This window comes from Podarcis tiliguerta (genome assembly GCF_965153285.1).
Source record: "Podarcis tiliguerta genome assembly, chromosome: 10".
Taxonomy (NCBI): domain Eukaryota; kingdom Metazoa; phylum Chordata; class Lepidosauria; order Squamata; family Lacertidae; genus Podarcis; species Podarcis tiliguerta.
In genome coordinates, this window is record NC_139543.1 from 67951074 (window position 1) to 67974525 (window position 23452).

At 43.1% G+C, this 23452-nt stretch overlaps 1 protein-coding gene across 1 annotated transcript in view; it reads left to right on the forward strand.

Moving 5' to 3' along the window:
- The window catches only part of EXOC4 (exocyst complex component 4), a 353124-nt gene that overhangs the window by 249350 nt on the left and 80322 nt on the right, over nt 1-23452 (forward strand). The gene's annotated exons all lie outside the window — the stretch shown is intronic.

Sequence of the window (23452 nt, forward strand, 5' to 3'; positions counted from 1 at the left end):
GGTAATTGCTGGAAACCACAGGAGGGGAGGGAGAACTTGTGCTCAAAACTGCCTTGTGTGCTTCCCACAGACACCTGGATAGCCCCTGTGAGAACAGGATGGGCCATTGGCCTCATCCACCATCCTCCTCCTTTTTCTCCTTTAGAGTCTGTGTCTTTGTGTGTTTTGGATGTGCCACGTTAAGCCTGCTTTCAATTTCTTAAACATTTCCTCAGAGTTCACATTGCAAGACCCATAGAACAAAGCAAACTTTGAAGCAGCATAAGAATATGCCAGCATGACAAACCACAATTACTTTGTCGCGCATCTTGTTATGTTGGCGTAGTAGTTTAATTAAATTCCTTGTTAATTAGTGCTGTATGTACTAGTGTTAATTATTATTTGCTTACTACAATCAGCAGTTTACTTCTCAGAAAAGCGGCATGCTTCCGAGTTAATTTACTGACTTTGTGCGCTTAAAGAGTGGTTATATCATTTTTGTCCAATAATGTGCTGCTGTTCTTTAATGTAAGCAAAATTCACTCTAAACTATCTAGGGTTTCAAACACAGAGTTTGAACTAACAGAAATTATTGGATCCCTCTTGTTGCTCAGAAAATCAAATAAGATAGCTGCCTGTTGCCCCATTACAGACTTTTCCTTTGATGATGATGATGATGATGATGATGATTTATTTATACCCCACCCATCTGGCTGGGTTTCCCCAGCCACTCTGGCTTACAGCATATATAAAACATAGGGAAATATATAATCTGAACAATACATTCAAATATAAAAGTATTGCAGCAGCATCTACACTTGCACAAAGTTATTTTTATTATGCTGTGGAGTCTCAACAAAAGGGCTTTTCCATGCACTTTAGAGTACTGTAGTCCAAAGAGGCGGTTACCCGGACATGGATCATAACTGTCCAATTCCAGTTAGAGTTGCAATTGCTTATTGTCGCTGTGGTTTGAAATTGTCATTTTATTCCTTTTGCTGTCAATTTTATGGTTATTTTATGGCTATGTGGATCATATTCTTCTTCTCCACCTTGGGAACCTCTTATTGTAATGCAGATTTTAAAATCAGATGAAGAAGTATAAATATTTTGACTGTTATATTTCAAAACATGTGATTTGTTGATGGTGTTAATTCCATTCTTTTAACATTGTTAGAAGTAGTATATGCCTAGTTAGTCCTTTGTGGTAACAAAATTCTGATGCTTTTCCCTCTTCCATGTTATATTCCTTCCTTTCTGCACATATACTAAGAGCCTTATTGACATTCTGGTCATCTCCTATCTCAGCTCCTTCATGCTGATCTTCCACCTTGCCATGCCTCCCTTTCTAGGTGATTTAGAGAAGACATTTTCTCATACTCGCTTTGCTGTGTTTGTATTATCCTATCCTCTGTCAGCTTTTCTTTGCTTCTGTGCACCTACCCCTCTCAGTCTCTCTGCCACAGCTGCTGTCCCTCTATTTTTTTATTTTGTGTTTAACAAAATGTACGCAACACTGTACGCAGTGTACAACTCCGGACTCCTCTATTTCTCCACCCACCATCTATGTCATTCCCAATACTCTCCCACCACTCCCATCTTGTCTGTTGTTGTAGGTTGCAAGTCTTTGGATAGGGACTAAGGGGTGATCCACACATACCCCTTTTCCTGCTCTTTCCAGGCCCAGGTCTGTGCTTGAAAGCTCCATGTCCAAGCATTTCTTTTTTCTTCTTTTTTGCCCATGAGCTTTCACTGCAAAAACCTGCTCTTTGGAGCTCAATTGGAGCAAACATCAATTTGGACTTTCAGTGGAGTGACATTTGCTCTGATTGAGCTTTAAAGAGCAGGTTTTTACAGGGGAAGCTCTGGGGGGTGCTCAGACATGGAGCTATAAAGCACAAACTATGCCTAGAAAGAGCAGAAGAAAGGTAAGTATGGATAAGCCCTAAGTTACATCTCTGTTTTGTACAGCACCCAGCTGTATAAGGAGAACCAGTGTGGTGGTGCTGGGGTAAGACTTAGACTAAGGAGACTGAAGGTCAAATCCCTGCTTAACCAAAAAAATTATGGGGGACCATTGGTCTGTTGGACCCTCTCAACCTGCTCTTCCACCCACTGTTGTGTGGATGAGATTGGGGAAGGAAAATTCTGTAACCCTAAGTTCTTCAAAGGAAAAGCCAGGTAAAGTTCTGTAGAAACTGTTGCAAGGAATAATGGAAATATGTTGTTGGCTCTTTGGCATGGGATTGGCACATAAGCAGGGTGAGTGTGGCATAGACAGGAACAGTCTCCGAGTTTGAGGAGACACCAGTGAAATGGTGTTGATTACTGCAAATTGGGGCTTGGAGATGGTGGTTGGAATGCTACGGTCTGTGTTGGAAGAGCAGAAACTGTTGCTGCACAATTAAACTTGCCTGGCAAAGGAAGAAAATCTCCAGACTGAAAAGGGAGTAGTGAAAGGGGAAAGCAGATATGGCCTTAGGAAGAAGAAGAGCATTGAGGGAGGGAAGGAAGGAAGGAAGGAAGGAAAGCAGATAGCTTGAGAGCCTCCCCTCAGTTTGGGAGATGCAAGGCTCCCTTCTACTGAACCTTCCATCCAGAACCAGCAGCAAGTTAGGGCTCATCCTGACTACCTTTTGTGCCACACTTCCCAGGCACAGCTCAGCGCTTTAAAGCTCTGTGTCTGATCAGTTGTGGGCTGCAAAATCGCAGTAAAGCTTACTTCTCCACCCCTGTTTCACCATCACAGTATATTCCAGTGGAGCTGCTGCAGGAGGCAAAACAGGAGACGGGTTGTCCCATTTGGTAGTTACTTCATTTCCAGTTCCCGTGGAAGTGAGCCCCAAGGCATGCTGGTTAATTGAGCGACTGTTCTGGAACTTGCGGTTCCTCCTCTCACCGCTACCTCCCAGGGTGGCAGCGGGATTGGTCAGCGTTCTGGGTGACCTCATCCAGCAAGGGAAGAGGGTGAAATGGATTGGTAATTGAAATGTGAAACAGTTCCCAGTCCTACCAGCCACTTGAACAGAGACAGAGATTGATTAGCGTCCCCTTTCTCCTAATTAATAACAGAGGAGAAGTAAGGTCTAACCGTGCTGTGCAGTACTGCGAAAATAAGCCCCGTAAGCGGTTGCGGTGGCTGTTTGGGTATAATTGTTTCATTAGTCATCTAATAGTTTTGCAGACAGCTTCCCCTTTCATGTCATATCTGCGCTCTGATCCTCCTCCAAGTCAGCAGAGTCGGGAGCAGGCATGGATGTGGTTTTAAATATCCATCACCCGCCTGTCCCCCCCCTTCATGCAAGCAGCAGGGAGAGAGTTTGAGGAGGGGTGCAAAAGGAACAAGTTGTTTAATAAGACAACAAGATTCATTCACCAGCTTGGCACAACGAAAAGGGTCCTTTTTAATATTCTGGAGCTAAATTAGACAGCAGATCCAGCATAGGCCTCAGGCTTTGACATGTGTTTTATAATGACAGTTAATTAGATGTTGTCTACTGCAATCATAGGCTGTCATTTCTAATACATGTCTAGAAACTTGAAGGACAGGAGAATCACCCTTCTTCCTCTCCTCCGCCCTGCCAGTGGCTTTCCCCCTGAAAAGAAATCAGTTGGTAAAATTAACAATGAATATATGAAGTGTTAGTTTGACAATTAATCTAGACTCCCTTTTGCATGCCAGCCAGTGGGGCTCCCTTTAATCAGTCTCTTTCAAGCTGCTTGTGTGCTCTTGGGGATAAGAGTACCTTGCAGCAAGGCAGGGTATTGTGCTGTCCCCACCACACCTTGTTCCCAGGTTTGTTACCCGTCATGGGGTTTTAAAATTCAGAACCATTGAGTCCAAAGAAATCTCTTCCAGTTGAACTCCACTTCTGCACAGTCATAGGGCAAAGAAGTCATTACCATTGAGATTTTGGCTTAAAAACATTCAAATTCCAAAACAATTTTGGTCATGCTCATATGTTACCCAATTCCCAACCATTTTTGCTATTTTTCCTGTGCTTCAAAGGAAGAGCTAGCATCCTATTCTGATATGCCTAAGGTGTTTCCAATACATGGGGCGAAACCTATTCTCTCTTTTCCTCTCTCCCCTGGCAGGCCACATGGAACTTATGACTAGCCTTGGAAATTTGTTGGTTGAACCAACAGATGCAACAGATGCAACCAAATCATGAGTCTAGATAGGCCCGCAAAAACAGAACAGTATTCAGCAGGCATCAAAAAAGGCAGCGAGGGCGTTCCAAAGTACAGGTGCTGCCACTTTAAAGGAGTAACTCCTTACTAACACAGAATGGAAGTGCAGATTTCACAGAGGGAAGTGATCAAATCAGAACATATGGAGTAAGGTGATCCCTTCAACTGGTCCCAGTCTGTAAAGGGCTTTATGTACCATTTGTAACACCTTGAACTTACAGCCAGTGCAGTTCTTTGAGCACAGGTGTAATATGTTAACAGAGTGTTGCAGTGTTTTGCTTTTTCTGGAAACAAGCACAAGGGAAGTCCCATGTAGAGTGCATTGCAGTAGTCCAGTCTTGGAAGTTACCAATTCCTAAACCACTGTGGCCAGCTGTCCTGGTCCATGAACAGATACAGAGGTTTTACCAGCTGAAGCCTATGAAAGACACCCCTAGCAGGAACATCCCAAAGCTGCGTGCCTGATAGGGAGGCAACTTTATATTGTTCCATGCAGCAAGCATTATTCCACAGAAAACTGCTCATATGCAGCAACTGATTCAGCCATTGCACATCTTTTCTTTTTTGCTCCTTTGCAATATTGTGGACAGAAGTCTATGTGACAAGTTCATTCATGCAAATAGCTAATATGGTAATAGCCAGTGCACAAAGCAATTTAAAGAAAATTTCCCTTTGGCAACCATAAGATATAATCTAGCTTTTAAAGGAGTAAAATACTGTATAGCACCCGTATCTGTCATGGAAGCAAAGAACTGTCTTGATTCGAAAACAGTTGGATGCAGCATTGACACCTCGATTGGGTCCAACTAAGGTTAAGAAAAGCCTTTAGTGGAAATGTCAGCCAGAGTTCTAAAGGCTCACCCTCTCCCTTGTTCTTCTGGCAGACTCATAAAGACAATAGGCATTAAGAGGTTGGCACAGTGAAGCCCCTCCATATGGCACTCAGAAATTTTTAGGAAGCTGTTCAATAGCACAGCATATGCCAGTCTCCTGTGACCAACATGATTATAGCAATAGAGCACTGGGCACCATTTACAGCCCTAAAATTCTGGAAACATTATGTACCTGTGAGTTAGCACATCGGGCCCATCAAAATATATTTTGCTGGATCCTCAAGTTGTTGCTCCTTAGCTATTACTAATATTGTTTCTCTTGTTCAATCCTGGTCAATCTTTCCGCAAGTGTGCCCAAAATCTAGTCCACAGTTTTGGATTGTGCCACGCTATCACGCACTATAGTGCATACAATTCCTCCCTGTCCCTTGGGTTGATTTACCCTTTGATCTACTGAGTCCGCGGGGCTATCTAGACATTAATCCACCAGCAGCAACCTCTCTACCTCTGGAGTACATGCCACAAATTGCCCCTCCATGCCTAAAATCATAGAATAGGCAAGAGAAGAACCTTGCATCCAACTCCTAAACCATTACGCTTGTTTGCATATGCGCCCTGGAGATTCTCTCTCAGAAACCAGACCATTAGTCATTTCAAGCAAGGTCATAGGAAAATAGGAAGCTACCTTATACTGTCCTGGACCATTAGTCCATCTACCTCAGTTTTCGGCAGCAGTTCTTTAGGGTTTTAGGACAGAGGATGTTCCCAGCCCTACTGGGAGATGCTGAGGATTGAACCTAGTGTCTCTTGCAGGCAGTGCAGATGCTCTGCCACTGAGCCATGGCCGTTCCTCACTGTGTAGTCAAGGAGTACCACGCTGTTGGCCTACAGTGGTACCTCGGGTTACAGATGCTTCAGGTTACAGACTCTGCTAACCCAGAAATAGTACCTCGGGTTAAGAACTTTGCTTCAGGATGAGAACAGAAATTGTGCGGTGGTGGCACAGTGGCAGTGGGAGGCCCCGTTAGCTAAAGTGGTACCTCAGGTTAAGAACAGACCTCCAGAACGAATTAAGTTCTTAACCCGAGGTACCACTGTATAAGGCTTCTTCTTCACCATGGACCTTTGCCCTCTTCCTCAATAGGAATCCCAGCAACTATGCAGAGCCTCTCAAACTGCGGCACTGATCCTCTGCTTCTTTCCTACTGATCACCACTTCTCCCGGACGGTTTCAACAGCTGCTGGTATACCATTCCCATTTTCTGTGTGTTCTTATGTATCCTGCACATTGCGGGCCTTACAGTCACACACACAAACCTAACAAACTACTGCTTACACCTTAATTGCTTCATCTGATCCCTTTATTAGTCTGTAACACGATTTGTGTTCTGTCAGAGACACTTCTGTTTAATTTAAATAAAATGCTAACAATATTCTGCTCCTAATTTATCCCCATCTGGGCCGCTTTTGAGGCTTATAAGTAGATTGTTACGGTATTAATTATGATTTCACGGCAAGGACCGTGTTCCTCAGTAGGACTGATGGGATTGTGTCCCCCACTGTGCTTTCAAACAAGGAATCTACATTCATCTCTGTGAAGTTCCCTCCCCCCTTCAGAAGATTTGAAATAATGGAGGGGTGATGAAGCAATCAAGCCCAATCCTATTTACCCATCCCTGCGTGTGTAATTCACGCATCACCGGGCATAGTCAATGGGAAATTACCTTGGGAGTTTAAATTTCCATTCCAAAGTTGCATTATAAAATTATTGTTTTCATGTTTCCTGATGGGCTACAGGATGTGTGTGTGTTTGTGCGTTTGTGCGTGTTGCCTTTGCAGACACTGTGAAATTTCTATCCACTTAGCATTTCTTCCATTGTATGTATGAGTAAAAAGTTGAAATACAGTGGTTAGAATTTCACAGTCTCTGAAAATGAGCCGTTTAAAAATTATATAGTCAATGTAGTTCCTACTTGTTTTGTTTTTTTAACCTCTTGTCTGGATGTTAACTACTAGGTTGAACCTTTTTTTAAAAAAGCCTTGCCTCTGAGGTCCTACCTTAAAAAAGTTTTGATTAAGTCATTTTATTAAAATACCCATGGCTTATGAGAGAATCAGTAGCTTACAATACATGATCGTGATGAGGGAAAAGGAACTGCTGCAGGATTTGTTTTTCATTTTTTTGGCACACTGAGAACAAGGCCAGGTTCTCACTAACATCATGTAAACTGGCAAAAAAACAGTTCTGGGACTCTGTCACATCAGCCTGCAAAAGAGTGGGAGGAGACCACATATCTATATGTTCCCTGGAACGGGGTGGGGGTGGGGAGAGGATGTTTCCTACACATATAAAAACTCAGTATATCAATGCAAGGCAGGGTAGGGGAAGTTGGGCAATAATTATTTTTGCATGCACAGAAAATCTGTTTTTTTCTTTTCTTTTCTTATTTTTTTTATAATAATTTTTATTAATTTACAACAAAAACAAATCACACAATAATTTCACATCCAATTTTCACAAAGTCTTTCTTTTCTGGACTTCCTTCAGCTTTTCCGTAAATCTTTCGTAGTCATTATTAATATACACATTTCTTAGGTTTGTATTGTCATTATTTAAATCTTTCTTTTTCTATTCCCTTTTAACAATACTTCTCGCATTTCACAGTGCTTTTTTAAATCCCTCTAGCGTTATTTGGCCCTCACTTATACTCTCCAGATATTCCACAAATTTTCCCCAGTCTTCTGTGAACTTTTGGTCTCTTAAGTATCTAATCTTCCCAGTTATTTTATCCAGCTCAGCATAGTCTAGCAGCTTCCTTCTCCATTCTTCCATTGTTGGTATTTTCTGTTGTTTCCATTTCTGAGCCAGTAACATCCTTGCAGCTGTCACTGCATATTGAAAGAATTTACTATCCTTTCTCTTTATCTCTTTTCCTAAAATACCTAACAGAAAGGCCTCTGGCTTCTTTATAAATGTATATTTTAATATCTTTTTTAATTCATTATATATCATTTCCCAGAAGCCTTTCACTTTCTTACATTCCCACCACATGTGATAAAAAGAACCTTCTTTCTCTTTACATTTCCAACACTTATTGCATGTCTTATACATTTTCGCTAATTTTACCGGTGTTATATACCATCTGTAAAACATTTTCATAACATTTTCTTTTAATGTCACACGTGCTGTGAATTTTAAATTCTCCTTACATAATCTTTCCCAATCTTCAAATTGAATATTATAACCAAAATCTCTGGCCCTTCTTTTCTTTTTTTAAGCAGGAGCAATCTCTCCTATGCCTTCCTTCCACACAACACTTTTCAAAATGGTTGATGAACAGTTTTACCAACATACCTGCTGTTTCTATGAAGGCAGTCAGTATTTCTTCGAGCAACCTTCCAGGGAATGGGCAACGCAGTATTCCGCTACAATAATTTCCCCCAAAGGTTCATAGTTCTTTCTGTATTATATAATATATCACCCTATCCACTGAATACAGGACAAGATCCAATAATGTTAAGTTACTAGGAAGTCATTCAAATTGCACATTCTTAGGACTGAGTCAAACTGCCTAAAGGACGCTGTGAGATCATCCACCTTGATGCTCTTGATGACTCGGCAGGCAATTTAGGAGCAATAAGATGTATATTCTCTTTTAGGACAGGAGACACGACCTGGATGATATGCTAAAATCCCTTCCAGCCACACTATTCTATGGGTACAGATAGCAGTGTATTCCACAATGCACTGAACATCTCATAAACCTAATTGTCAATTGTAATTGGCCACAGGCAGATTAGAAATGCAGATCTTCTAAGATCTGGGCTGAAGCTCTTTCGAACCACTGCATCTCTGTAGAAAACTACTGGCTCTTCCTTGCCCTTGTGCAAATGTCCCCTTTCTGCTAGCAGACTTTGGACCAAACTAAATGTGTGCAGCTGTAGCCTGATGGTATTGAGCTTGAAGAACGTTGGAAAGAGAACAGTTAAGCTTGCAGAAGCAATTAGACCCTTAATGCTTCCTCTATCTAATGTTACAAAACATTGTACAGTGGTACCTCAGGTTAAGTACTTAATTCGTTCCGGAGGTCCGTACTTAACCTGAAACTGTTCTTAACCTGAAGCACCACTTTAACTAATGGGGCCTCCCGCTGCAGCCACGCCGCCACAGCACGATTTCTGTTCTCATCCTGAAGCAAAGTTCGTAACCTGAAGCACTATTTCTGGGTTAGCGGAGTGTGTAACCTGAAGCGTATGTAACCTGAAGCGTATGTAACCTGAGGTACCACTGTATCTAATGTTGCAAACTGACCCATTTTAAACGGGGCATCCCACATGGAGAGAAGCCTCGCCTACTTCTGATCTCAATCCTGGATATTCCATTCTCTGTGCCAGAGCGCAGGACCAAGAGATGGGTGTTTTTTCATCCTGTGGTGCGAGTCAGTGGCTCAAAGCTGAGCATGGAATTAAAAAATGGAAGAAAAAGCTTATTTTACCTTCACGTGTTTCCATTCTTCTTCCTCCTTCCATTGCAGGACTTCCAGAAGCTGCCTTTTGGGTGTATAGTGGTACCCCGCAAGACGAATGCCTCGCAAGACGGAAAACCCGCAAGACGAAAGGGTTTTCCGTTTTCAGAGGCGCTTCGCAAGATGAATTTCCCTATGGGCTTGCTTCGCAAGAAGAAAATGACGAAAATTCTTGAGATTTTTTTTCGCTCCCCACCCCCTTTTTCTGAAGCGCTAAGCTGCTAATAGCCTTTTAGCAGCTAAACCGCTAATCCCTTAAGCCTTTAATAGCCGTTAATAGCCCTTAAACTGCCAATAGCGCTAATCCGCTAATGGGCTTACCGCAAGACGAGAAGACTCGCGGAACGGATTCTTTTCGTCTTGCGAGGCACCACTGTATGTCTATGCCTTTCTCAAAATGACTTTGAAAAGGTGCTGTCTTTTTTTGCAGAGCGGAGTTGTTGTATATAAGATGTAGGGTAACCCCTTATGCAATAAAGCACCTATAACAGGCATAGGCAAACTCCAGCCCCCCAGATGTTTGGGACTACAATTCCCATCACCCCTAGCTAACAGGACCAATGGTCAGGGATGATGGGAATTGTAATCCCAAATATCTGGAGGGCTGGAGTTCACCTATGCCTGTTATAGGTGCTTTGTTGCAAGCCCTTTTCTCCTCCTCAAAGGCTCTGGCCCTGCATATGGGCACAGGGATTCCTCCAATGTGTGACAGTGGTTTGCAGGTAAACCGTGACTGTAAAAATACCAGGATTAAACGTGGTGAAGAGGGGAAAGAAAGTGGAACCTTGGAAGGGGGGAGACTCTCTTTTGCTGTTGAAGTGAAGTGGAGACTTTTAGACTTTCTTCAGAGACCTGAAATAACTGGATTCCACAATTCAGTGTTACTAAACAACAGGTAGAATGATAGCCAAGTTTCAACTCCTATTTAAGCAAAAGATTTTTAGAATAGAGCATTGCCCTCCCCCGCCCTAGGGAAAGACAACAACTTTAGCTCCTGGTTTGTCTTTTCATTTACAGACTTCCCCCCACTCCAAGGCATGCCCAAGCAATATGGCATAGTTTGTGTTCTCCATCTGGAGAGCTGTGAGCGCCGGCTGGTTCCAGCCATACTTTGTGCTTTCTTCCTTTTGAGCCTGTAATTAAAACAACATTGCTGAGCTTTAAATGTGTTGGTAGTAAAAGTTAGGAGGCTAAAACGTACCATTAAAGGCAAAAAAACTGTTACTTGGTATTAAAAAGAAGCACAGGCCACTATGCTGCCACCGGAAAGCCACAGAGTAGGGTAAACCTCAACTGATGATTATTCATTTCTAAGAGATTTAAGGGTTGAGTATGTTATGATGCAGGGGCAGCAGGTTAGGGGGGCCCTGAAAGGGAGGGGGTTTGTTTAAAAAAAAAAAGCTGTGGAAAAATGTTAATAAAGCTAAATATCTAAATGACTGCAATAAATTAAAATACTATGTTTTTTGGAAGGTTGATTGTGTGCTCTGGATATGTGAGTCAAAGTGGTTGTGTGGTTGGCATTCTCAGTTTACATGTCTGAAGTGCTGCGAGTTCAAGGCTTCGTTAGTTTGGCATCTCTGATCCATCCCTTGTTATTGTCTTAGACAAGATCCATTGAGTTGCTTGCCAACCTACTATTTCTACTACTACTACTACTAATAATAATTTTCTTATTTTTACTCCGTCCATCTGGCTGGGTTGTCCCAGCCCCTCTGGGCGGCTTCCAACACATGTAAACACATAATAAAACATGAAACATTAATAGTAACAATCTGATCCAATATAAAAAGCCACAATAACTTTGAAATAAACACCTTGTATCAAACAAAGCAACATTCAGCAATCCATCGGAATGTAATAGTAAACAGTAAAATTAAACACCAGCAAATAATTATTAAAGTTTACAGTTATCAACCACAATAAAGAATTACCAATCGGTAACAATAGAAATTGCCTGGGACGCGGGTGGTGCTGTGGGTAAAAGCCTCAGCGCCTAGGGCTTGCCGATCAAAAGGTCAGCGGTTCGAATCCCCGCGGCGGGGTGCGCTCCCGTTGCTCGGTCCTAGCGCCTGCCAACCTAGCAGTTCGAAAGCACCCCCGGGTGCAAGTAGATAAATAGGGACCGCTTACTGGCGGGGAGGTAAACGGCGTTTCCGTGTGCTGCACTGGCTCGCCAGAAGCGGCTTTGTCACGCTGGCCACGTGACCCGGAAGTGTCTCCGGACAGCGCTGGCCCTTGGCCTCTTTGAGTGAGATGGGCGCACAACCCTAGAGTCTGTCAAGACTGGCCAGTACGGGCAGGGGTACCTTTACCTTTACCTTTAACAATAGAAATAACAGCAAATTGCAATGCATAAAATACCACAAAACATACAAAACCATGTAAAAGGATCAAACTGAGAAATAAGGAATGCTCAAGGAATGCTCTCCTCCCACCCCACACCTGGGAGCTTCTGAAGAGGCTTTGCTGTGGCTTCCATCTGATGTAGATTAGCCTCAGTAACTGCATTTCTTGTGCATTCTGTAGTACTTTTACTCTTTACAGGGTAAGTAAGGCCATGCATCGGGACGTGGGTGGCGCTGTGGTCTAAACCACAGAGCCTAGGGCTTGCTGATCAGAAGGTCGGCGGTTCGAATCCCTGCGACGGGGTGAGCTCCCATTGCTCGGTCCCTGCTCCTGTCAACCTAGCAGTTCGAAAGCACGTCAAAGTGCAAGTAGATAAATAGGTACCGCTCCGGCGGGAAGGTAAACAGCGTTTCCATGTGCTGCTCTGGTTTGCCAGAAGCGGCTTAGTCATGCTGGCCACATGACACGGAAGCTGTCTGCGGACAAACACTAGCTCCCTCGGCCAGTAAAGCGAGATGAGCGCCGCAACCCCAGAGTCAGCCACGACTGGACCTAATGGGTCCCTTTACCTTTACCTAAGGCCATGCATCACTCTTTACTCTTTCTGAACAAGGAAAGTGGTACCATGAAAGACATGCCCTTGATTCCTGCTGTTGCAGCAGAATGTTTCTTTTTTTCTGAGTTATGCCGCCTCGTCAGCCACCAGAATCACTTTACATTAGGACTGGCCTTACTTAAGAAAATTCCAATTTTGTCTCATTCATAAATGAAACCTCATGGGCATAAGGTTAGGTCAGAGGCCCTTCTGTTGAAGTTCCTGGATCATTAGTGGCAAAAATGACTGGCAGCATTCCCCAGTTACCGCAGGAGACCCACTGAGTATGGGATTTGATTGGGCCAAGACATTGCTTACCAAGCTGTCCTCTAAAGAAGATGCTGCATGCGGCAAAGGGAACTTGTGGCCCTGCAAATGAAGCACAACTCACACCATTCTTGACAATGACCTGTGCTGGCTAAGACCGATGGGAGTTAGTGTCCAATAACATGTGGAAATGCACATTTTCTGTATTGTAAGAACATAGCGAAAAACTGTGATGGATCAGATCAAAGGCCTATGTGGTTCCACCATTCTTCTTTTAGTGCATGTTACACCTTTGTGCACATTTGGAATTTATTTTTTGCTTACTTATAATTTCTTCCATGGGTTCCTTGTCGTATGATGGACCACTGTTACTTTCCTTTAAGCAACTTGCACCTAGGTTGAAAAATTTGCAAATTATATGACTACTGCTCCACTGCTGCTGCTTTTCTAGATTTGGCAAGAGTTCAGTCTTAAATTCAGTCTGCTTTTGAATAAACATACGAGGAGCCCCTCTGGTCATCATCATCAACTTTATTGGTTTAGCATGTGCTGCCTCCTAGGACAAGCAATAAAATTTGATGGCGATGCTCAACCTCCAGACTTTGCTGGATGAGAGGCCTGCTCAGCTGAAACTGTAGTGTGGGGCGCAGCTGTTTGCTTTCGATGGGTTCCCCCTCCCTCCTTAAAGCACAATATTGCTCAGTGCCATTGAGCTGCGTTGTTCTGCCAACCCAATAATGAGTCTGATCAAGGTTCAAATAGTACTTGGCTCAAGCGTAGCTTAGCTTTAAAGTGAAAGATGGATTTTGGATTTGGGGAGCACATGTCTGCCCCCATCCAGCTGTTTCATGTGCCTAAACATCAGATGCAGTTCCCACATTATTATTTTGTTTATTACATTTGCATACCGCCCTTCATTCAAAGTTGCCAGAGTGGGTCACAATAGAAAAAACAAAAATGAGAATACAAAGTACATAATTAATAAAGAGCTAAAATAAAAAAGATGGTCATGCTGCTGATGTTTTGGGTTGTATCCAGTGCTACTCCTACTTAGAAACTGATGGACCTGACAGGTTCATTAATTTCAGCGGGTCTCCTCTGAGTAGCTCTTTGACGAATACAACTGTTTGGACGTATTTCTCCAGGGTGGAGTTGCAATTGGATTATATCTTGATTAAGACTGATCTTGTCGTGTAGCAGCATTGAGCAGCTGCGGCTAGCAGCGTCAGATTCCGAAGTACTTACCATTTTCCTGCTTCCAGTATTAACAAATAGGACTCCAGCGTTAGAAAAGAGAGAGTATCATTCTGTTTCAAATGTGAAAATGTCAAAGACTAGCATTGCTTCCAGTTTTGTGGTGCATATCAAAGTTGAATCTAACACCATAATATAACCTTAATCTGCTTCTTTAGCTCCTAGAATACCATTTTTCTTGCTTTGGTACCAGATCTTCTAAAAATGTTAGAATTTCATTGATGGCTTCCAATGCAAGAAAAATGTATAGATTTTTGATAACCGAAATATAAAACCATGTGTTTTCCAACTTTTAAATGCAGTCCCACAAACATTTTTTCAAAATAATAATAATTATTTTTAGTCCCACAAACATTTTATCCTCATGGAAGGAGATGGTTAATCTTCTTCACTTTCCCCCCTACTATAAAGAAGTGGTCTCTAATATAGTACTCCATTTTTGTGAATTCACCTGCTCCCTCCTTTCTCCTTTCATCTGTGCTCAGAGATGTAACACAGGGCTCTTTCCAGTTACGGCATTTTATTTCACTGGAGCTCTGAGATGTGGAGAGTGCAGTCATGGCCACAGGCAAAGCTGTTGTGCTCAATTCTGACTGTAACCAGCTATGGAACAGAATTAGTCCTGGACTCCTATATTTCTCTAAAGAGAGTAGCCAGACTCTGATCCAGTAGAAACCAAGTTAATAGACAAAACAGCAGCAGCATTGCGTCATCATCACACACGTAATCCTCTGCTTGTTCTGCGTATTAGAAGAAGTAAACCAAGACAGTCAGACTGGTCAAAGGATTAGCTTCTGTGAATAATGTTGTAAATTGGATGGTGCACTTCCTGTTTTGCAGATCAAGTAAGCAGAGTTGTCAATCCGTTAAGAAATCCTTCCTGTGTCCAGGGGTATTTGTATCTCTCAAAAGAGAGGCAGCTTGCTTGAGAGCTTCAGTCCAAGTCAGTGTGTGTCTGGTACTTGGGTGATGTGGAAAAGAGGTGCATGATGGTGCCATTGCTGGGATGTGGGTTGGGAGTGTTTATGTGTGATGCAACAGGCATCACGGTGGTATTCTACCTCTCTGGCATTTTAACCACTACTTTCTATTCATATTAATAAGCTGTTGGTTACAAAAAGTGAGCAGTGACCCTGCATTCCTCAGCCCCAGATGTGTGAGCTTGAGTTGAGAAGGGACCACAGAAGGTGTTGGAGCTCAGTTTTAGCTGTGTTGGTATGCTGGATGCAGCTTTCGTCCCTGCCCTCTGGCATTTGCCCCTCTGGAGCTTTCAGTCGACGAACACCTGATTGCATTGATTTCTGCGCTCCTGTGCTGCGCATAAGCGGCTAATCAGTCAGTTGAACGATAATGAAAGATCTTGCCATCTGTCGGCTTTATTTAATGGAGTGTCAGCACATCCCAAATAGGAAATAATTGGATTGACAGACACACAGCCAGTTATTAGACTGTTTGTTATCTGATTAGAAAAGGGGGGCATGAAGTGGGAAGGGGGAGCAGCAGGCAGGGGAGCTGGGAGCAGTAATTGAGTTGATCTGATCATGTCTGGCACTGTAGGCATGTGTGGCCCACCATGGAGATGGTTGGCAATTCAAAGTTCCCCAGCCCTTTTGAGTTGGTGCAATTTCCATTTCTTCTAAATGCACGCGTAGAGAATTTTGTTTGGACCACATTTTTCAGGAAATGACTCTAATTCACATCTCCCAAACTAATACATTGATCAGAAAATAATTATTTTATAGTTTTGACTCAAAAAGCATTATCAAAAGGTAGAAAACAGAAATCCATATTTGAGACTAAAATACATGCACAAATTGAAATAATTAAATGTTTTGTTTTAAGTACATCTTTACATACGGGATTTTTTGGTACAGTTTAGTTTTAAGAAAACAACAGTAGATTAATGAGGAAACAGGACAGAACAGATTTAAAAATAAACACATGTGAAACTGACTTATCCTAGAAATAGACTATTCCAGCCATCCCTAGATGCCCAACATGTTGTTATGGTCCATTCTCATTGAACGTCCGCTGCATAATGATGGCTCCCCATTTATAAAGATGATGCAATATCTGACACGTTAAAATGGAGCCCATTACTAGAACAATAAACATACTAGGAAACAGAGCAAAGCAATTTCAAGGGAAAGAGAGAGCCATGTTTTTGGCTGCAGCCTTTCATACGATGGGCATTAACTTCACAGTACATTGAAACTTCTCTGTCCAAAGTCAGTGGACATGACTTACAATGCATCACTCGTCTCCCTAAAGTATGTCTGTGGTGGGTGACATTCTTTATTATCTTTTAGGTCATCTCTTCTTTTTCTTTTAATCCTCCCTTTGATACTTGCATTTCTTATTTGGTTTTTCATGTTGAAGTTACTCAGCTATGTTTTGGTAGACATAGAAAAAAGTATCTACAATTCACCAATCATTAGTTTTTAGTAGGCATTAGGGATATGATCACATGGTTGCCAAAAAAACCAACCCCCAGCTTCCATACAACACTAATGCAGTGAAGTTGTGTAACACACAAGTGCAAGGGTGGGAATGTTCTGGGGATTGAGTAAACTCAAGGATGTGGTTGTGTCTGCCCACAGGCAAACACTTGTGCTGTTTCTGGCCTGTGGAACAGGTTCCTGTTGCACAGCAGCTTTGCCAGTTTTCTCCATATTTGCCAGTTATCTACAGAAAAATCATCAGTTTGTTTGTAGGCGCTAGGTTTCCTCTTAATGGCAGTTACTGACAAGAATATAACTAGGGCAAAGCAAGATCTCTGAAGGATTAAAAAGCCTATGGTCTCATTTTCTTAGTTTCTCCACCATTGGTCTTAAGCCCTCCATTTGATCCTTGGTACTGCCATCTTGAATCATACCAGTCACCCGAGGGGTGCAGTGATGGTGCAGAGGGCAATTTTATTATTATTATTTATTATTGGGGGCAGGAATGGAGTCTGTAGCAAAGGGAGGGTGGGATATCTAGGTTGGAGCTTGCTAAAGTCGCATGGCACTGATTTCTCTGTGCAGGCTCCATTACTTCTGTAATGAAGCTACCTCCAACGCTACTTTCAAAGAGTCTTAGGAGGAATGCTGCTAAAATAGAAGCCATTTGCTCTGGCACCTGGGCCGCAGCCTCTTAATGAATATTTCCTGTGGTAGGAGAAGTGGACCGAAAACTAGCTTCACCACGAGCCAATTCCTTCTTTTTATGAAGTCCTTTCACGCTTCAGTGCATGTGCTTGACTCTCATTAAGGCTAACTGAAACGAATTGAGCGCATGGGGAGGGGAACTGGGCCATCTGCTGGCAGTGCTGTGGGGGACATTTTTTGGTAGCGTTAAGCTACAGGTAAGAGGAAGCTAATAAGGCTGACATCTTCAATAGTCTTCAGTGTGGTGTAAGGACTTGGGTATGGAAGGCACTGGTTCAAACACTTATTTAGGCTTTGGAGAAAGTATTATGGTGGACCAGATCCCTTTCTGTGAGTACAGCCATTCACTTTTTCCTTTAGGATTACGGAAGTTACTTCTAAGATTGAGAGGTTCAGACCGAAATGGCTCCTCAGTGATCGCTTGCACCATTGTAGCTCTTAGAAGGAGTGATGCCCTCTCTCTTTCTACCAGCCTGGCTAGGCCAGGTGCTTGACCTTTCACCTTTCATGAATTTATTTAACCCTATTTTAAACCCTCTTCATGTTAAATCTGTGTCTGTTGCGTATTCAGTCAAATATTTACTTGATATTGGGCACGGCAGCCCAAGATCCACTGTATTTTATTCCCATTAACATCTGTGCTCTGTGTGGCATTGTGTTTTTTCTTGTAGCGTGCTTGCTGTCTTAGAAGTTGCATGATGATGACAGTTTGTATCTTTGAAAACCTCAGTGCTCCAAAGCACTTGAGTTTAGTTGCTACTCAGTTTAGCTAGAATTGCCATCTCATGTTGCTCCCCAGGCTCCACTTTTGTTCTATGCATTACAGTTGTTTATTGTTGCTAATAATATGATAGCTCAGCACTCCCCTGGTCAAAGGAATGGCTGTAGTTAGAGATTTGTCTAGAAAGATGGATTAATTCTACTGCAGCAGTTGCCTTGACACATTATACTACTATGACTGTTGGGTATAGTTTAGTGTTTCTTTAAAGCAACTCTTAGATACGCAACTTGGGCTCATCACTGAGCCTCTGAATATTGGCAGCTTGCATTCAACACCACAGTCTTTGGATTCCTTCTGCTGCTTTCTGGGCCTTTCTCAAAACAGCCAAGCCTTACCTTGCCACTTCCTGATCTCATCTCCCTGACCTCAGCTCTACTCATTATTCAGAGCACTTGAGAGAAGTACTGCTAACAAAATGTGAAATATATGTTTAATTAACAGCCAACCGACCAACCAACCACTGGATAAAATCAGAAAACAACAGTTACAAAAAGAAAGCACAAATGAATACGGAGTGCAACAGCAATTTAATAAAACAGATGTACTCAAAATAATATGCATCCTTCTCACATAAGGAAAATCATCCTCAAGGAAGAAAATGCCCTTGAAAAATCAAAGTGGTTTCAGTTTGAAGCTAGTTTGAAGAGAAATAGTCAAAAGTTCAAGTTGTAAACTTTTAAGTGTTAGATTTGTCTGAGCACTTGGCTCAATCCTCTGTTTCAAAGAAATCTTTTTCACACATGTGTGAGCAAGCATATTATAAAAGGAGGTGGCAGCGTATCTATAATATATATTATAAAATATAGCATTCTACCCTTTATCAATCCCTGACTCCTCTGTCCCCAGTCTAACATAGACTGCAAGCATTCTGAGTTGCTTTTATGTTCTGTTCACCATCTAACACCATTGGACCCATTAAAAATTGCCAGCAGGTTTGTCTTGGACACTCAGTGGGGCAAATTATTGGATGTAGGCCATGTGGACCAGGGAGACCTGGAAAAAGGTGTACCTCACTGGTAGAGCACCCGCTTTGCATGTGGAAGGCCCCGGGTTCAAACTCTGATATCTCCAGGTAGGGCAAGGAGAGACTTCTGTCTGAAACCCTGGAGAATACTATCAGCCCATGTAGACAATACTTGTATCTGAATCCCTGCTTAGCCATGAACATCTCTTAGCAGCCTTAGATAAGCTGATCTCTCCCGTCCTATCTACCTCACAGGGTAGCTGTGGGGATATGTCTTGTGTGCTGTACCCCATGCATCTTGGATAAGAAGTTGGTTATACCCATCATGGCTGGATGGTGGAGTATTAGTCACCTCTGGTCTGGCCTGATTTCATACGTTGTATGAATGTTATGAGCCCCATGGGGATTTCTTGGCAGGATTAATCAGAGCAGGAGGAGGAATGGGATGGGAGCACTGGGACTGTTGGCAGGGAGCATCTGAGTAGTTCCACTAGACAACAGGACGTTGGTGGCGGATGTCCCAGCAGAGGAGGGAAAGCCGAGTAAGCCAGCCCCATCCCACCTCCTGGGAGTGAGGTTGCCCCAGTAACTGGGGAGGGTGTGAGCTTGGGTCACTTAGTGAGTCGGCTGGGCAGACTCAGACCCTGTCTCCAAGGACATCCCATTGGCTGTGGTGGCATACACAAACCCAGCCTATTCACGAAGTGCCCTCTTGCTTGCTCAGCCCCATCACTTGGGAAGAGAACCATGGGAGGAGAAATGTCTGTGCCCATCCCATGCTTCAAAGGGGTGTGCCAGGTGTTGAGACAACGTCTTGGTTTGTGCCAAGGCCTGTAGCTTAGAGCTCTACTTTGAACTTCTGAACTGTGTAACCAGAATCTATATATGTTTATGTTGGAATTCAAGCCTCTATCGGGAGAAGCTGGCAACCCTCCCAGGCACCAGGCTTGAGTTCCGATGACCTCCCTGGCTGCATTCCCCAGCAAACTCAGGCTAGGTCTCTATAGGCGATTCTTCCCAGCGTGGGAAGAACACACCCACTCTTTCCTGCTCCCCGGCAGGGAAAAGAGATAGTCAGAAACGTTTTTACATGGCTTTTATTTCTGACTCTTCAGCATAACATAAAACGTGTCTGCTCGCTTCAGACTCCGGCAAACAAGTGACTAAGACTTCCTGTACAATCACATGAGGAAGGTCTCAAATTACACTCTGTGCAATATCCGGTGAACTGCCCAGTGAGCTGGCTGGAAGGCTGTTTCCCACAGTCAGCTCCAACATTCCCATCATGTGATGTTTTCAAGCTAGCAGTTTGCAGCTGCATTGCATCCATATCGTAACAGCTTAAACCATGCGGTGAAATTTGTGGGAAGAGTTGAGCTGAGTGTCCCAGTACTGCATCTGAGGGAGGGAGCCAAGAGATCCACATGGGTGGCAGCTCATCCACAACAGCCCAAATTGGGTTACAAGCATACATGGTCAACCTTCAAGCAAGGTGTTGAATTCAGAGAATTGTTGGTTTCTTTTCAGCGTTAAGACTTTGTGGTAGGGAAAGCTGGAGGCTGAATAGAATGAGAACTGCTAAGGAGGAGGGGGAGATTTGGGAGCACACAGTGCAGACAGAATGGTTTATCTTTCCATACACCGAAGTATTTGTCACCAGCTTGTTCTTAAAAGCAATATCTGTTCTGTAATAAGTGATAATACTGTAGCCCAATTCCCTAGTGTCTAGTTTCCCTCTTCAAATGCTGTGCATTTCTCCTTTTAGTACCTCCTCAATGACTGTGTCTTCAGTAGCAAATGATCTCTGGCGCATCCAAAAAGGTGGATGCTTTATGTTCATTATATGCATTAAGCTGCCTGCATGTTTAATCGTCGGCATCCTCTGACACTTTCAGAGCTTCAGTAAGATATCTTTTCTGCCAAGAAAGGGAGGGAGGCTGCAGGAGATGGTGTAGGAATAGGATGAGAAAGAAGCTTTCATCAACTTAGTTTTGCCAAATGCAGCTTTGTCCACTTGAAATGGCTGCTGTATTTTTGGACGAGAAAAAGAGCAATATGGTGTTTTCATTCTACACAAAGGGGACCATTAGCACTTTGGCACTTCTTGGATTGGACGTAGCCATTATAAAATGCTTAGATCAATGTTGGACTCAGCTGCAGCCATTCAAGGGCCATGAGTTGACGGAATATTTTAAAGACATGCCAAGGACTATTGTGTTTCCATAAAAAGCAGAACTCCTTGATATTCTGGGTTTGTAAATCCACTTAATAATGAAAGGAGTATTATCCTGAAGTTAATACTTTTACTTCTATCTGCACAACCAAGGAACTCCAGAGTGTTTCATCCCACACACGTTGAAGGGTGTGGGCAGAAGCGAAGGCAGTCAGGAGGGAATGACCCACACTGGGTGGGGGTCTATAGGGCAGCAGTGTTTTATGTTGGCTTATGGGCAGCACAAATTGGCAGCTGCCCTAAAAAAAGCTTGGCGACTTTGATTTCCTCAGGAAATCTCAAGAACTTTGGTCCACCCAAGGTGCCAGCAGGGGTTGCTACGCTAGGGAATGTTCAATGCTATATGCCATAGATAATAGTTATAGTCTTGTTCACAGCACCATATAGGTAAAGGGTGTCTCTTGGGTTTGTAAGCAGTTCAAGAGCTGTAGTTATGTTCAAGGTTTTTTATTCCAGGGTAATGGATCGTATGAGCTGCCCTTTGGTTTTTTCCGTAGAAGTGTTAGCTTTCAGTAGGAAGATCTCCTAGGCTCATACAACCATCCAGAGGATGACTTCTGATATTAGATATTTGAAGATGGCTATCATATTTTCTTTATTATTGCAATATTCTTTTACAATAATTTAGCAAAACTGCGCTTTTAAACATCTCTTGTATAAGAAGTGTTGCAACAGAAAAAGCAAAGACTGACATAATTTGCAAAAGATGCAAAAGTCATCCGTTTCCTTAACAAATCTGTATTACAGGCTAGCTGAGGCAATAAAGTTGGGAGTTAAAATTAAGTCTTCGGAAACAAGTTACATGAATAACAATAAAAAAACAATGACTTGCCATGGGGGGTGGGGGAGAAGCAGGAGAAGAGAGACACCTGATTTTACCTAAAGTGCTTTTCTGTCTAGAGGGACTGCTTAATTGTAGTCACAAATCACCTTGAATGCTTTCCTAGAAAGATAAAACAAGTTAAATTTGTATATCACTCGGCAAGCGCTTGCCTCTGAATTGGATATGAGATGGAGATTTCAGCTTTTCCTCCTGCATTTTTAGGGCTTCCTCCCAGACCCTGTTCTTCTCTTCAGGCATTTCATAGCAGTATGAGAACAGGCAAGAGATTCCCCCCTTCCCTCATTCAGCTTCATTAAGTTTTTGGACCCTGCCCCCCCCCAGCTCCCCTCATCAACTGGGGCCATGGTCTAGCAACCCAAAAATGTTCCTTGCTTTGCATTTTGATTTGCAGAAATCTCCTTAGCATTTTACAAGAATAAGCACTGCAGTTGTTATGTTAAATAAGTGTAATTACCATGCGTTAAGGGAATTTTCCATCCTTGACTTGCCATATGACTTGCTCTCTCACACTGAGAAAATACACCCCACAGGGCTTTTTACCTTTATGGGTTTTTCCTCCGTTTTCCTCTGCCGGTGCGAGATAGTTTCATTTGGGACCGCTGAGAGCAGAGTTTGATTCCCTTGGAAATTTACATCTGGATGGTTCTTTTCTTGATGAAATGGTTTAAGAACAATTTCCCGCATAGACCTGCATGTCACGTTGGACCCACTCAGCCATATGCAGGATGTCAGCCACAAATTGCAACTGCCAAGTAATTGAAAGGGACTTTAGCTTTGTCATCTTTTTCCTTCCAGGCAGTGATGGGCTGTTCTGATGCACTGGCTGTCCTCTGGGTGCCCCAATAATGCAACTATTCCCCCACCGCTTGCCCCAACCCAGTGTCTCCAAGGACTAATTCCATAAACCCTCTCTGTCCAATGATGCCATTTTAGGTAAAGGTAAAGGACCTCTGGACAGTTAAGTCCAGTCAAAGGCGACTATGGGGTTGCAGCGTTCATCTCGCTTTCAGGCCGAGGGAGCTGATATTTGTCCACAGACAGCTTTCCAGATCATGTGGCCAGCATGACTAAACCGCTCCTGGCGCAATGGAACACCGTGACGGAAGCCAGGGTGCACAGAAATGCCATTTACCTTCCCGCCGCAGTGGTACCTATTTATATACTTGGACTGGCATGCTTTCAAACTGCTAGGTTGGCAGGAGCTGGGACAGAACAATGGGAGCTCACCCCGTTGCGGGGATTAAAACTGCCAACCTTCTGATTGGCAAGCCTAAGAGGCTCAGGGGTTTAGACTACAGCACCACCCACATCCCTGATGCTATTTTAGGTTCAAACTACACATTATAAAATTGTATGGGGTGTTAGCGGAGGGGTAGTACCTCAGGTGGGGGTCATGTCATGCTCCTTCTGGCGTAGTTTGTCCACCTTTGGTCCTCACCCTGCACTCAACTCTCACCTGTGGCTCCTAAAAACTGTCATCATGC